Raw genomic sequence first — 16857 nt, 5'->3', positions numbered from 1 at the left:
AATATTTGCACCAAGTAAGAGCTTATTTTCCCCACTTCAAATTAAAACACAGTGCAACAGGGGCCACATTTATTTGGCAGGACAGTTCCAATATGTGAACATCCTCCTCCTCACTGCTGTTGGGGTGATTTGACTCATAAGCAGCTGTTCTTACACAAAATATTAACCCGAACTGCTAGTGTCACACAAAAGGAAGTGGTCTTGATTGTGTATGTGGGCCAGCATGTTCTACAAATGCTGAAAGGTGGGAGAAGCACAAATACAACCCACTCTTTAAAAAACACTAAATAATTCAAAGTAAAATGTTCTATCCCCGCCCGCTCCCTGCCCCCGCCCCCACCTTCTCCAATAATAAAAAGTAGCATCGAGATTTGATTTGTATCCTGACCATTCACAGAGTGTTGCCCCATGGGACTTGCATCATTAGGGTTATGGATAATCACAGTTCATTTGCTTTGAAGAGACATGTGTCTACTCCTTCCTCCTCTTCTTGCCTTCATGCTCATGTTCTTTGGGGTGGCTGCTGAGGGTCTTTGAGAGCCACCATGCAGTCTGGCTTCTTCCAAAAATTTGTCCAAATCAAAAGAATCTTCCTCAAACTGAATGGTCCTTCTTAGCCTCTCGGCCTCTCTGCCTATGATCCGAACCAGAAAACTCCTTGTCGGGAACAAATCTAGGGAACAAGAGAAAAGACTATGAACTATTTTGTTTTCACTAGTGTAAACACTGAAAAAGAGTTGTACAGCTTGATACCTGTTGGTCTTTATTCTGGCTTCTAGGTCATCACCATACATGCCCTTGTCCAGATTTTTACTGGACCTATAAATACTCTGGACCATATCTTTACCACCTCTCCAGGCTTGATCATAAACATTATACATTTCCTCTTCTATACCTGCAAATCCACTGTCCATACCCTGTAGAAAAGTGGATGACATTAAATGAAAATATAAACATCGATTATTAAAAGATGAATCTGACAACATTCATGTGAAGGTAAACTCTTGCTAATTTGTAGCTTAAATTTTCCACAATCTGAACTGCAAATTTTAAAAAAGTCTTCATTGGACTGCACGTGGTGGCTCACACCTGTAATCCCAGCACTTTGGGAGGCCAAAGAGGGCGGATCACTTGAGGTCAGGAGTTCAAGACCAGCCTGGCCAACATGGTGAAAGCCCGGTGGGTCTCCTCACACGCAGAATCGCCCCCAGTCCCTGGGGTTGGGGCTGCCGCCTCTGGCGCCTTCTGGGCCAAGGCCACCGGGTAAGCCAGGCGCTGGCAGCACACCCTTTGCTCCTTCAGCTGCCCATGTGGCAGTGCCTGTTACTTCTCCTTGGCGCTGGCTAAAGCCGAGTTTAAAAAGGCCACCTGCAGGAAAGAAGTGCGCATTCTCGTAGGCGGATACACAGGACAAACGCGGCAGGGAGGGGGACAGGAGCCCTTCCTTTGGGGCCTCAGAGGGTGCACCTGTGGGTCACAGGTGAAATGATGTCTGATCACTGGCTCCCAGAGAAGGCATGAGGGTCCAGAGAAACCAGAAGGCAGGAAATCAACAGCATAAGGGGGTTCGGGAGGGACCACAGAGGGAGGCAGCAAAGGTGGGGCAGTGGGAGTCAGGCTCACCATGGCCGCCCAGCTCTCCAGGTCCCCTGGGATGTTCGGCATGGGCTGAGGCGCCCCCTCCTCCTCCTTACTGCCCAGTCCATCTCCTGTAGGGGGTTGCCAGAGGGGTCCTCAGACAACCCAACAAGGGAGGTACAGTGGGCCACCTCTCTCCCCACCCTCACTGTGTAACCCTGGGCCAGCCCCTTCCCAGAGGGGAATGAGCAGCTGTTCTCTATTTTCATTTTTTTTTTCTAGGAGCCAAGGTCTCGCCATGTTGCCCAGGTGCAGTCCCACTAGCCATCGGTGCGGGAGTTCTGACCCGCTCCCTTTCTGACCTGGGCCAGTTCACCCATCCTCAGGCAACCTGGTGGTCCCCTGCTCCCAGGAGGTCACCATATTGATGCTGAACTTAGTGCAGACACCCGGTCGGCATAATGACCGGTTGCTCTAAAGGTCTCTTCCAACTCCTCAATCCTATGCTGCTAACAGTCCCCCTTTCCTCCTGGGGCTCTCTCCTCTTCCTCTGAGTGGTCTCCTGTACCTTCCCCAGGGAGAGCCATGAGGCTCATGTGGGCCTGTAGCTGCTGGTTCTGCTGGCTGGTAGCTTCCAGGTGCTCCTAACGGGCCAGGAAAGAGAGTGAGAAGGCACGGAGGTTGCCAGGTCGTCCCCCTCGGGGCCCCGCCCTCAGTAACTCCCTTGCCTGAGTCTCCTGCGGCTCTTGGCGGGCCATCTCGGCCACTGCTTTGCCCTGAGCTTCCTGCTGCTGCAGCTGGTCCATGAGCCGGGTCTGCAGCGGTAACTGCCTGTGCAGCACCTCCTTCTCAGAGGCCAGCTGCTGATAGGCAACCAGGTACTGTTGCGGTGACCCAGGTACTGGTCTGGCTGCTGCTGCAGACTCTGAGCCTCTTGGCTCCTCAGCTCCACCTGCTGGAAGACCCTGGGCATGAGGGCAGCTGGTGGCTGGCTTCCAGTTCTGGGCCCATTAATAGGGTAGAGAGGGCACTGTGGGGCTCTGTCACCTGCCCAGGTCCCTGGCCCCTTGCTCCAGGCCTAAGTGACTGCCTCCCTTACCTAGAAGCCCATGCCTCCTTCCCCAGCCTCAAATCTCACATCCTCTTCTCACCATTTAAACTGTAGGCCACAGACTGGAGGAAAAGCAGAGGACGCCAACCACCAACTGCTAAGTGTGCTACATGCCTAATGTTTCCATGTATTATCTCATTTAATCCTCAACACCTCTGCGAGGAAAAAGCTCACTTCCTTTTTAAGTGAAAGAAACCGAGTCTTAGAGATGCAAGGTAGTTCAATGGTGAGCAGTGGAGCTGAGGTCGGAAGTCAGCTTGAAGCTAAGGAGGCTCTTATAACTCTCTTTCCCTATGATTGGGGGGCTCCGTGCCTCTAGCTGGGATGATGACATCCAGACCTGGGAAGAACCCAGGTCTACCCACCTCTAAAATTCGGAGGACAGGAAGCAAGAAACAGTCACAGCACTGCCCTGGAGGGTGCTGGGGTCACCTGTCCCCCAGGCTGGAGCTGCCTCTGGCCTTGCACCTCTCTTCCCCAGAGACTGGTGCCTGCCTCCTTGCCCTTATTGGATGGGGCAGAGGTTACCATCTGCTTCAGCTCAGCCAGCTGCTCCTCGAGCTGGTGATTCTGGGAGAGCGTGTGACTGATGGTGGCGCGGTTTTTCTGCACAGAGGACCTGCCCGCCTCTCCCTGCTCCTCCCAGAGCTCTGCTTTCCACTCCCCCAGCCTCTTCTCCTGCTCCCAGTTCAGGTGACTCAAGCCGTCACTGGCTTCCTCCTGGGCTTGGAGCTGTCCTGCCAGACTCTCCAGCTCCTTTTGCAGGTGCTTGACCTTGGCTTGTAGCTGCTGCTCCACCTCCAAGGGTCCTGCTGGGGGCTCCAGGTGTAGGGGTTTGGCTGAGAAAGGAAGCAGACAATAAGGGCCTCTGGACTCTCAAAAAGCCCTCCTCTTGGTGCATACCTCCTCTCAGGCTCCGCAAACTTGGCCTCCCTGCTAATGATTCCTCGCACCCGGATGGTAGCCAATCTTCCAAGCCACTTTCAGATAGAGAGCACTGTGGGTGGCTGACAATGGGCACTCCTCCCTCTTTGCTGATGGGGACACTGAGGCTCATGGAGATGACAAGACTTGCCGTCTCCTGGCACAGACCTCTTTCCCTCTGCCTCAAAGCCCTTCCATGCATCCACCTCCCTGGGACATTCTAAGCCACCCCTATAGCCCTCTGATGCCAGTCCTGCTTTGAGGTCACCCTAGCCCCAGCTCACCCATCTGGTTCTTCAGTTTGGCCAAGCTTGTCTCCAGCTCCTGTACCTGATGCATGTTATGCTTCTTCTCCTCCTTCAATGTATGAACCTCCCCAAAGCACAGGGGGAAAGGGCCCTGGAGAAGAGGGGCTGGTGGCTGGGCAGGCTACCATCTCCCTCTCTGCCCCCTACCCCCACAAAGCCCAGACCCATGACCACCTCTGGCTGTGCTCCTCCCATTGCACAGATGCTCAGAACGATCAAGCGACCTCTCTAAGGCGGGGACTGAAGGGTCAGGTCTCACCTGCTCCGACATCTCCTGCATCCTCTGCCACCATATGGCATGCTCTCCATGGAGATACTCAGCATACTGGTCTCTCCATTTGTAGATACTGCAGCCACTCCATCACCTGCAAGAATTGACACAGAAGTTAGGAAGGGCTGCCACTGGTCCTCACCTACTCCTGGCCACCTGGGGTCATCTTCCTTCAACGTCCCTCCTTCTGTAAAGCCTCATGAGCCCCAGATATGCTTCCAGCTGTGCCCACTCCTCCATGGCCTGCTGTAACTGCTGGTTAGCATCCAGGGCTTCGCAGCAGCTAGACAACTGGATGGTGAAGCGGGAGAAGTTTCCATCTGGGGAGCCTGGGCCGTTCCACACAGTGCCTTTAAAAGGACTAGGGCTAGGCTCCCTGTACAACTCAGTCAATAAAGATCTCTATCAAGCAGCTTTGCTTTAGAAACAAAAAATTAAATAATTTTAGAGATCTCAGGCCAGGCATGGTGGCTCACGCCTGTAATCCCAAAACTTTGGGAGGCTGAAGCAGGTGGATTCCTTGAGCTTAGGAGTTCCAGAGCAGCCTGGGCAACATAGCGAAGCCCCATCTCTACAAATACAAATTAGCCAGGTGCAGTGGCATGCACCTGTAGTCCTAGCTATTTGAGAGGCTGAGGCAGGAGAATAGCCTGAGCCTGGGAGGTGGAGGTTGCAGTGAGCCAAGATAGCACCACCACACTCCAGCGTGGGTCACAGGGTGAGACCTCATCTCAAAAAATAAAAGAAAAAAGGTGATCGCAACTCTCTATTATTACCACGGAATAGTGAAAGTGTTGACTTGAACCTCAGAAGGAAATAAACAGACTCATGAGCTAGCCACATAAACGTAATCTATAAAATAATGGTTTTCATCCATGATGCTTTAAGAAAAAAAATGTTAAGCCCTAACCTTGAGATTCTAATTCCCCAGGCCTATGACAGGGCCTCAATTTGTAGATTTTTTAGCAGTCTCTAGAGGATTCTATGGCAGGAGCAGAAAAAGGACTCAAATTTTCCAGCTCTTGGCTGGAGCCTCCTCATACCCGGCATGATCCCTAGACTATGGCCCCAGCTGGATGGGGCTCCCACCACCCTGGACCTGCAGGCTCTTGCCTGCTGAAGCATGAGGTCGGCGATCTCCAGTTTGTTTTTCAGCTCCTCCAAGTCACGCTGCATCCCTGCCTTGTGGGTCAGTACGACTTGAAGCTGCTCTGCCTAAGCTGAGTTCTCCTGCTTCAGCTCCTTATTGCTGTTGCTATGGCCAGAGGCAGCAGAGAAAGGAATGAACGAAGAATAGAAAGGATTGCTTTGGTGATCAACCCTCTACCCTCGCCCCACAACCATAGAACCCTGGCGCTGGAGGGGACCCCAGGAATCAAATGTCACAGGTGACAAGCCAGAGAGAAGACATGAGTTGCCCGAGGCTACAGCATGAGTCAGGGGCACAGATGGCACTAGAGCTTAGCGGTGCACGCATGCAAACCTGTACGACCACCTCACCATGCTCACCTGCACCCCTCCCACCTCCCAGCACACCACCCATGCTAAGGGCCCCAGACCTCCCACTCCACCTTCCCCCGTCCTAGTTGTTCTTGTCTAACTGCAGCCTGAGGGCATCTCTGTCTCTGTTTAACTGGTTGTTGTCCTGCAAATACAGAAAGGTGAAGTCAGGATACAGCAGGCAGAGGAGCAGCTGGCCGACCAGGAACCACAGCTACAGTGACTATTCCACAGTAACACTTCGTCACTCTCAATCATGCCTGACATGTTTTCAAGGCATTTCCAAGACCATGGTCTCATTTGTTTCTCAAAGAACTCAGTAAGGGTGGAAGGGACAGGGAAAGAGATCGAATTTATAGCTGGTTAGCAGAGGCCCAGAGACATCAGAAAATATTGCTATTGTTCTTACCATTATGACTACAACTGTTTGAACCTTTACTGAGTGCTTCACCAGGCACCATGCTAACAACCCCATTAATCCTCACAACCACCATAGCAGACAGTTACTATTATCACCTCTATTGTGCAGATGAAAAACATGGGGTATTAGAGGTTAAGTGCTTGCCCAAGATCACTCAGACAGAGCTGGGATCTGAACATCCAGGTATTTCTGATTCTCCATGCCCATTTTTTCACTGTGAGGCAGGAAAATAGGGTATGCAGGCAGGGAACACAAGGCCAGTTCACACTTCAGCTATAACAGGAAATATCCTCTCCATAGGGTGTACATGTAAATGACTTTGTAACTTTACTTCATCCTCTCCAGTTACATAGGGTGTACCCGAAGTAACCAATGGAATCCTCTACGGGGTCATTAAGCCCCAAAAAATTTTGTAATGGGGCCTTTAAGCCCCTGTGCTCCACACTGTGGAGTATGCTTTCATTTTCAATAAATCCCTTCATTCCTTCCTTGCTTTGTTTGTGCGTTTTGTCCGATTTTTTCTTTAACATGCCAAGAACCTGGACGCCCTCCACATTTAACAGCTAGGGGTGGGAGCACAGATAGAAAGGGAGATAATCTTGTGTTCACTTTCTGAAGAGTACATTTGCATAGTCCAAAACTCAGAAAATACAGAAGGGAAATATCTCCCAGCCACCCTGTTCCTCTCTCCTGAGTTTTTTACAAATCCTTGCAGACATGTTTTATGTGTATTATCATAGTACACACACACACACACAGACACATACATACAAGTGTTCCCACTCTCTACACAAATGGCAACATACTAAAGATACTCTTCTGTATCTTAATGGTACAAGTACCCTAACCCCTACCTAGGACTTGGTCAACGCCACAGCCAGATAAGGGCAGGACAGGCATTTGGCCTCCAAGCTCCGTGTCCAGTGCTTGCTCCCCACAGTGCCCCCCAACTCACCCATAGCAGCTGACACAGCCCCAGGCTGCCTCTAATGACCACATGCAAAAGTAGCAAGAAATGGCCCATTGTTGCGGGAAGTCAGGGACCCCAAACGGAGGGACCGGCTGGAGCCATGGCAGAGGAACACAAATTGTGATGCTTTCATGGACATTTATCAGTTCCCAAATAATACTTTTATAATTTCTTATGCCTGTCTTTACTTTAATCTCTTAATTCTGTTATCTTCATAAGCTGAGGATGTACATCACCTCAGGACCACTGTGATAATTGTGTTAACTGTACAAATTGATTGTAAAACATGTGTGTTTGAACAATATGAAATCAGTGCACCTTGAAAAAGAACAGAATAACAGTGATTTTTAGGGAACAAGGGAAGACAACCATAAGGTCTGACTACTTGCGGGGTTGGGCAAAAAGAGCCATATTTTTCTCCTTTCAGAGAGCCTATAAACGGACATGCAAGTAGCAGAGATATCACTAAATTCTTTTCCTAGCAAGGAATATTAATATTAATACCCTGAGAAAGGAATGCATTCCTGGGGGGAGGTCTATAAATGGCTGCTCTGGGAATGTCTGTCTTATGCAGTTGAGATAAGGACTGAGCTATGCCCTGGTCTCCTGCAGTACCCTTACACTTACTAGGGTGGGGAAAAACTCTGCCCTGGTAAATCTGTGGTCAGACCAGTTCTCTGCTCTCGAACCCTGTTTTCTGTTGTTTAAGATGTTTATCAAGACAATATGTGCGCTGCTGAACACAGACCCTTATCAGTGGTTCTGCTTTTGTCCTTTGCCTTGTGATCTTTGTTGGACCCTTATCAGTAGTTCTGCTTTTGCCCTTTGAAGCATGTGATCTTTGTACCTACTCCCTGTTCTTACACCGCCCCCACCCCCCACTTTTGAAACCCTTAATAAAAACTTGCTGGTCTGAGACTCAGGTGGGGATCGTGGTCCTACTGATATGTGATGTCACCCTGGGCAGCCCAGCTGTAAAATTCCTCTCTTTGTACTGTCTCTCTTTATTTCTCAGCTGGCCGACACTTACAGAAAATATAAAGAACCTATGTTGAAATATTGGGGGCAGATTCCCCCAATAGTCCATGCTACCTTCTGGGTGGGACATGCTTTCCTGCAGAAGGGACCTTTAGGCTCACTCCTCCATCTAGAAAGCCAGGCTGCCAGGGTACAGTTAGGCAGTTGACTCACCCTATTTGCCTTTTTCTGCTCCTGCTCCAACTCTCCCACCCACCGTCAGGAATAGTGCCAGCGGCTGGCTAGATCCTCAGCCTCTTCTGGAATGAGAGAGGTTGAGATGGGGCCCAAAGGACTTCCCCTAAAGGCCTGTCAAAGTGTCAAGTTGAAGGCTGATGGGGTGCCCAGATTCCCACCTTCAAACTGCCTGGCAGCATGTTGGGTGTAGTACAGCGCTGTCTGCAGCTGAGTTTTCTCACATGTAAGGATTTGTATTCTATGAACCTGAGCCTTTGGGAGAAAAACCAAGCCAGGCATGATGGCTATTGCCTGTAATCTCAGCACTTTGGGAGGCTGAGGCAGGTGGATCACCTGAGGTCAGGAGTTCAAGACCAGCCTGGCCAACATGATGAAACCCTGTCTCTACTGAAAATAGAAAAACTAGCTGGGCATGGTGGCGGACACTGTAATCCCAGCAACTTGGGAGGCTGAGGCAAGGGAATCGCTTGAACCAGGGAGGTGGCGGTTTCAGTGAGCCAAAATCGTGCCACTGCACTTCAGCCTGGGCAACAGAATAAGACTCGGTCTCTAAATAAATAAATACACAAAGCTTTTCCATTTAATAAGCACGCAAAGCCCTTTACCAGTTTAAAACACATACAAACCCCTTCTAAAGTACGGCTAAATGCTAAGTGATAGGAGAGAGAAAAAGGACATAAGTAACTCCTACTCTCATGAGGTTAATGACTAAATCCTATTTTTCTAGAATCACCTGGCCTCTCTAAGCCCTGTGAATGAAACTGAATTTCTCACTCGATACCTGGCTATGACTTGCAATCATGAAAACCAAGAATTGTGTTATGTCACTGTGTATTGCTTGTTACCTGAAATCCACACTAGGCTGGGATCAAGGGTTGAATCTTCCATGATTTTCTCCATAACCCCTGTGCTTCTTATCCCAGACCAAACTAAGCTTTTTTCTAGAGTTCTACAATTTACAGTTAATAGACAAGAGTGGTTCTCAAAATGTAGTCTATGGACTAGCAGCACCAGCAGCACCTGAGACCTTTTTATAAGTGCAAATTCTCCGGCCCCACCCTGGACCTGGTGAATGAGAAACTCTGGAGTAGGGTTCAGCAATGTGTGCTGCAGTAATCCCTCCAGGTGTTCAAGAACCTCTAGCATACAGCAGGTAGTAAAATGTGTTTCCTTCTATAGGTCCAAAGCCAGGGTTACCATATGTTCTGCCTTGTTATGAAACAAGGGCATGCAATTAAAAGACATGAATCTCCTTCCTACTCGCACCCTCCATCCAATGTGTTTTATTTTTATGAGTTCAATAAGAAAACAAGTGGCAATCAGAGATTTCATCTAAAAACGTATGTTTACAGGTATCAGTTCTCACCCAGCCTGATTTCATCCAATATCATTTATATTCTCTTACATGTAAAGTTTTAGAAAAGGATCTTCACAATGTAAGACTCAGGCACACTAGGAGTTCTACAACAAAACACCAAGTAGATCAGAATGTCCAAACTTACTGCAGAAGAAAAGTGGAATCATTGGCTATATTTTCAAATTGCATTAAACAGGAAATTAAAGTTTTGAATTTTTTCACCTTTATCCTTCCAAGTTAATAGAATTAAGCCAAAATACTCCAGTCTTCCAAGCCTCTAGCCAGGCAAAATTTTACTATATTACTTCTTGCTTTTCAATGGCTATAAAGCAGACTCCTGGTAGGCACATTTGGTATACCTGCAAAGATGAAGAACTAAACAGTTCCATCTGTTCAATACTGAAACAAAAGTCCTGCAAACCTCGGATGGTGAGTGTAATACTTCAGCACTAGCACCAAAGCCTCAAATATGAAAAGATACCAAGAACACCACTAGCAAACAAAACTAAACTCTCGGCCGGGAGCTCTAGTTCATGCCGTAACCCCAGCACTTTGGCAAGCCAAGGTGGGAGGATTACTTGAAGTCAGGAGTTCAAGACCAGCCTCAGCAGCATAGTGAATTCACATCTCTACAAAAAGTTTTAAAAATTAGCTGGGTGTGGCAGCACTCTTCCTGGGGCTGCTGTGCCATTGCTGGAACCTTCTCTATGGAGAGTACCAAGTACTTCTACCTGTAGCGCTTTCCCTGGCTGGAATCATGCAATTGTCACAGTAGCCCGAGATCCAAGAAGGCAGGGCAGGAGCATCATTTCCCCTTCCCAGCAGGTGCAAGGGAGGCTGGGGGGTGAGGCACAAGCCTGTGGGAGGGTGAGGGGCAGGAGGGGTGCATGGTGAGCCTCTGTTGACTGCTTGCTGCCTCAGCTGGATGGTCAGGACCCAATGTCTATTACAGGTTAAATTACAGAAGTATTTCAGATTTTGGATTTTTTTCAGATTTTGGAATTTGAAAATCTGAAATTCAAAATTCTCCAACGAGCATTTCCTTTGAACCTGGCCTTCGAACATCATGTCGGCACTCAAACGGTTTTGGATTTTGAAGCATTTCAGATTTTGGATTTTCGGATGAGGGATGCTGTATTATCTTCTGAATGAGGCCACTCATTCAGGAAAGCCCAGAGCTTGGGGACATGGAGCTGCAGGCCAAAGAGGTGATTTCTGAAGTGGCTTTCAGTGCGGAAGGGCCTACAAAGCGGTTTAAAGCAAGCCACAAAATAGGAAACCCAATATTTAGCTAATGGAACTCTGATAAAACCTGCTCAAGATGTTTGTCTCTACTAATTCAGATGGAGCCAAGCCAACACATCATTATTGTTTTAAAAAGGCACCAATCCCTCTGCAAAAGCACTGAATTGTATCATGATACAATCATCAATTGTATCATGAATCACCATCAGTGGTGGTTTTTTACGGATATGAAGAAGGGGTTTTCACAAGACATTGCACGACACGCTATCTTCCAAATCTCTAAACATTTCTCTCCACAGCCCAGTCCTCTCCATAGTTGTCCAAATCCCTCCCTCTTTTCTCTTGTTGTCTCCAAAACTCAAAACCATGCTCTGACTTTCTGTATCCTGCCCTCCCCTTCTTGGACCACCTGGGAAGCCCTCCGCTTCCCCGGGGTGTCCCCTCCTCCCCTCCTGGGATCACTCATCTTTCCTCAGATGGACCAGTTTGGCCTCTCTTAGTTTCTCCAACTCTGCATCTCAACCTTTCTCCCTTCACTACACAATAATGTACAGGAGGCAAAGAGCCCACAAACCAGGGAACCTCCCTTTCCAGAAGGGAGGAGAGAGGTGACTACAAATATTTGGTTATGATTTTCTTCCCTGCCACGCCTGTTTTCATGGGCAGTGCTGAGCCCCAGTACTGGCAGAGCTCAGAACCAGGCTCTTATGAGCTGGGGCAAGTGGGGCCTAGGGAGCCTCTGGGTTGAGGACCTTGCACCCCACTCTGCAGCTGCCCTGCTGATTTGGCTTATGCAACCTCTCCTCCCGGGCTCAAGCGATCCTTCTACCTCGATCTCCCAAGTATCTGGGATCTGGGCTACCATGTTTGGCTAATTTTTGTATCTTTTAGTACAGATGGGGTTTCACCTGTAGCCCAGGCTGGTCTCGAACTCCTGGGCTCGACTGATCTACCCTCCTCAGCCTCCCAAATTGCTGGGGTTACAGGTGTGAGCCACTGCGCCCGGCCTTGTGCCAGCTTTTAAATATCAACAAGGACAGATTAGAGAACAGTGGAAGAGGGTGAGCAGCATGATGAGGTGATACAGAAATAATTTCACATGAAGAACTGGGCATGCTTGACCTTTTTTTGTTTTTTAAGCCATTCTGGGTTGGGCGTGGGGGCTCACACCTGTAAGCCTGTAATCCCAGCACTTTGGGAGGCCAAAGCAGGTGAAACCCCATCTCTACTAAAAATACAAAAATTAGCTGGGCGTGGTGGTGGGCGCCTGTAATCCCAGCTACTCAGGAGGCTGAGGCAGGAGATTGCTTGAACCTGGGAGGCAGAGGTTGTAGTGAGCGGAGATTGCACCACTGCACTCTAACCTGTGTGACAGAGTGAGATACTGTCTCAACAGCAACAACAACAATGCCATTCTGTGAGGGTTAATTAAGAAAATAGGGCCAGGCGCAGTGGCTCACCCCTGTAATCCCTTTCACTTTGGGAGGTCGAGGTGGGTGGATCACCTGAAGTTAGGAGTTCAAAACCAGCCTGGCCAACATGGTGAAACCCCGTCTCTACTAAAAGTACAAAAAATTAGCCAGGCGTGGTGGCATGTGCCTGTAATTCCAGCTACTCGGGCAGCTGAGGCAAGAGAATCGCTTGAACCTGGGAGGCGGAGGTTGCGGTGAGCTGATATTGCGCCATTGCACTCCAGTGTGGGCAACAAGAGTGAAACTCTGACTCAAAAAAAAAAAAAGAAAGAAAGAAAGAAAAGAAAAGAAAATATATGTATGCACCAGAGATCAACATTAGGTTAGGAGCATTTCTGAGATTTGGAGCTATTCAACAATGGAAGTTCCTGGCACACACATCAGGTATTCATAATACCCTTTCTCAGGTGTTTGGTCACTGCTAGTGAGCCTGCCTGGATCAGTGTTTCCCAAATGGCAGTCATTTGCATCTTTGCATTTTTTTGGGGGGATGGGGGTATATCCCATACCAGATTTTTTAAAAATTGACATTAAAAATACATGTTTAAGATGTGTAAAGTGCACTCATCTAAAGTGCACTGGATGTATTTTTTATTCATATACATACTTTTGTTATCCATCACCCAGGTCAAAATACAGAACCAGCACCACAGACGGTTCCCTCCTCCTCCTTCCCAGCCAATAATCTTCTCCTCCCACCTAACCAACTGTTCTTACTTCAATCACTGTCAACTAGTATTTTACGTTCTTGAACTGCATATAAAGGGTCTCAATTTTTACTTAACGCTTTTCTTGAAATACACTTGTTTTTTGCCACTTTTTATTTGACCTAAGAAATAACATAAATGAAACAATGGTTTGACGTGATAGGCATTTCCCTCCTAATGCGCACTAAAACACTTAACTATTTGAAAAAAGAAGTTTCTTGGTGTACCAACTAATATACTCTCCTCGGTTGGTACACGGACCACATTTTGTTTGTCAAAGCAATCCGATGATTTCTGAGGTCCTCTGCATCTCGAACACGGAATGACTTTGTGGTGATCGAGTAGCCAAAAGTTCACGGAATGCACTGTCACAATTGTGATTCCGCCATAGCGCCGTGCATCCATCCAACACTTGTTTAATACCTATATTTAATACCTAATACCTTAGACTGTCCTAGGCTGTGCACACAGAAGACTAAACCCCACTTCCTGAGTTGAAGTCGGGGAAATAGGGGAGTAAATCATTTCTCGACGTGTGGTTAAGTGCTACAGCTCAGGTAACCACCGGCACACAGAGAAAGGGCGGTTTCTAGAGACAGGGCGGAGACGAGACCGTGGGTGGGCATTTCCCAGAGCAGCCTCTGCCAGCCACCCTACTATGATCACTTTGCCACAGAGCAGCAGCGGCAGTCAACCTCAGCCTCCCTTAGCAACCTGAGCGCCCCGCCCAGGTGCCGTACTATTGGTCTCGTGGAGCGGGATGGGCAGCTCTGCCGTGCAATCCCAGCTCGCAGTTCTTGCTCCGCGTGTACTCACGGGAGGACTCGCAGGCGTCACCGCCCTCTTGCGTGCCCCGCCCACCCCCGGGCAGCTTGTAGCAGATGCGCGGGCTGATTGGGGCTACGTGCAGGGCGGGCGCGGAGCCGGAGCAGCAGCGGTGAAGCCTGTGGGCTTGGCCGAGACCGCCGTGCCCATTGCTCGCCTCGGTCACCGCCGCTTTAGCCGTAGCCGCCGCCGCCGCCGCCAGGGGAGCGGCCGCCTATTGTCTTTCTCCGCAGCGAAGGTGAGGAGCTGTCTCGACTCGGCCCGCGGGGGAGCCCCGGGAGCCGCACGGTGAGAGTGCAACTTAGTTGGCGGAGTTGGGGGAAGTTTTGTGATTTGAGGAGGGGTCGGGGTGCGGAGCGCGGCCCGCCCCCTGCGGGCGCTCGGTGGGGCGGACCCCAGAGGAGGGTCGGGGGCTGCGCTGGGCTTCGGGGGCAGGCGGGACGGACGGGTAGCCGGGCGGCGCGGGGACCTCAGCTCTGCGGACCCCTCCTCCCTGCGCATCACCCTTCTCCCGCATTGTCTGCTTGGGGCTCGGCGCGCCTCGCACTCCGCAGCCCAACTTGGGGCCGTCGCCGCTTTCCGGGTGGGGGGCGCGCCCGGCCGCGGATGGCCCCGAACCCCTGCCCCGGGGTCCCCGGGTTGGCGCCGCTGGGGCGGACTCACTCCTCCCCTGGGGCGGGCGGCCGCGGTGTGGAGTCCGCGCCGCGAACAAGTGCTGCGGGCGCGAGGGAGCGGCTCCCCGGGGCCGACGCGGACGGTAAACCTGTCCGGCGGCGCCCGCCTGCTGGGACCTCTCCGCTGCTTCTCGGGGGCGCGGCCCGGCTGAAACTGCGCCCGTCGGAGGCGAGCGGCCCTCTGGCGCCCGTGCAGCCGGTCCAACTTGCAGTTATACTTTGAGACTAAACAAAATTTTTTTTTTTTTTTTTTTTTTTGCAAAGGCAAACCGGTATGTGGAGTTGAAAAAAGCAAAAACCCTCAAATTTTCCTTTTTACTTTCTTTTTTTTTTAATCAAGAAAGGGGTAGATAGGTTTGTTTTGTTTTGGAAATAGTTCTTGTAGCAGAGTGATACCGTCACATTTAATGATCCTACTGTGAACTCAGGAATTCACGATGAAAGTTGGATTGAGCGGTATTTTGGTGTTCATTCTTTGCTAATACTCATTAATGAAGTTAGTTGGAGAGTTTGTTGCTTCAGTACAGTAAAAACCAGTGTGCCTTTCTTTTTGTTACTACTCCCCCCTCCCCGCATTGTTTTATTTTTCGAAGAAACAATTTATTCAGTTTTTCTAAGCCATTGGATTGCCCAGATGAGGACAAACGGTGCAGTTCTTGAAAGGTCATTATTGGCAAGTTTGTGAGGGAGCTAAGATCAGTTGAGATAAACCAGTGTTACTGTTCTTGTATTCTGTGGTGGACTCTTGGGGATTTGCAGGCTGCATTAAGTACAAGTCTGGTCCAGTTTTGGGTGCACGTATTCCACTGAATTTGGTTCGTCTGGCTTATTATGTGAACATGATTCTGTTTCAATTCCCCACATGGAACTAGCTTAAATGTCTGTCATTCATAATGACAAATGAACAAAATGGCCAGAGTGTCATTTATTAACTTCAGTTGTATTCCTTTACCTTACCTTCTGCTAAATGAAAAATAGAAATTTGACAAACACTGTGTGTGTCAGTTTGCTCTGAGTGATTTCTCATGCTAAGTGAGTCATGTGGAGAAGCGCTCCTGGGCTTTTCTGGTTTGGTGGGCCTTGTGTTATAAAACCAATTTTCTTCACCTGATGAAGCTAAAGACAAATCTTCAGGCACAGGCATTGCCCTTTTAAACTACAGAGCCACTTTTAGGATTCACAATCCTGGCTCCATGGCTTCCCTTCCTGGTTGTGTGGTTGTGTGTGTGTGTGTGTGTGGGGAAGGGATTGTCAGGGAGGGACATAATGTAAGCAAGTACTACTTACAGCATAACGTGACGAGTGCACCAGTTGCTTTCCTTCTCTGGGCGGTGATGGCATGTTATACTGTAGGAACTATTGTTTTAGGATTTCTCACAGTTCATTTGCCTTGACTAAACGATAACTGCACACATACTATACTATAAATGGACTCCTCCTCTAATCCTTTAACTCCTTGAGGGCTGTGATAGACCTTATTTAGCTTTGTACCCTCTTTGCCAGTGGTCTTAACATAGTGCAGGCACAGTATGTGTTTGAATTGGGTAAATTATTTTTACTGCCTAGTGGTAGCTAGTGTACACAGGAGAGAGCCACCAACTGTGGGGGCTTGTCCAAAATGACGGTTCACTTGCAGATCTGTGATGAAATTTACTTTAAAAGGATTTCTAACCTTTTTTTTTTTAATCTGTCGGTTATTTTTTGAAAAGAAGTGGGGCTTAACTAGTACTCTAAGGATTTTAACAAGAGATTCCGATTTAGAAATCCGTCCCCCCCCTTTTGGTGAAATTATTATTTTTTTAGAGTCGGAATCTTCACTGTTGCCCAGTTGTCTCCCTGGGACCCAAGCCATCTTTCCACCTCAGCCTCCCACAGTGTTGGAATTACAGGCGTGAGCCACCCTACCCAGCTGGTGAAATTATTAAAATTGTGAAAACTCTCCCCCCATTTTGAAATTGGAAAAAAATTAGAAATTTTAGAAAAAAGTATACCCTTTGGAGCTAGGTAGAGTTCAGATCCCCACATTTCCATTGAGTAGTTGCATAGCTTCTCAGAGCTTCAGCTTCCTACTCCATAAGGGTTAGTAACATACTTTGCAGTGTTGTTAGGAATCAGTGAAACTGTGTGAGATATCTAACTGCAGTATCTAACATGAAGTAGGTAGCTATTTCCTGGTAGCTGTAATGATAATAATTTTGATAAGTTTTTACATGACTTAAGTATTCTTAGAAGTCTGATGCTTCTGAGTATGGAGGCTTAGCTATTTCTTTCATAAAGAA

The 16857-nt window shown here is 48.7% G+C and overlaps 1 pseudogene; it reads right to left on the bottom strand.

Moving 5' to 3' along the window:
- Positions 1-1061: 1061 nt before the first annotated feature.
- LOC100454118 (golgin subfamily A member 2-like) lies at positions 1062-8577 on the bottom strand (annotated as a pseudogene).
- Positions 8578-16857: the final 8280 nt, after the last annotated feature.

This window comes from Pongo abelii, chromosome 16 (genome assembly GCF_028885655.2).
Source record: "Pongo abelii isolate AG06213 chromosome 16, NHGRI_mPonAbe1-v2.0_pri, whole genome shotgun sequence".
Classification (NCBI taxonomy): Eukaryota; Metazoa; Chordata; class Mammalia; order Primates; family Hominidae; genus Pongo; species Pongo abelii.
Note: the sequence above shows the minus strand (reverse complement) of the source record. Positions and strands in the feature narration are given on the sequence as shown.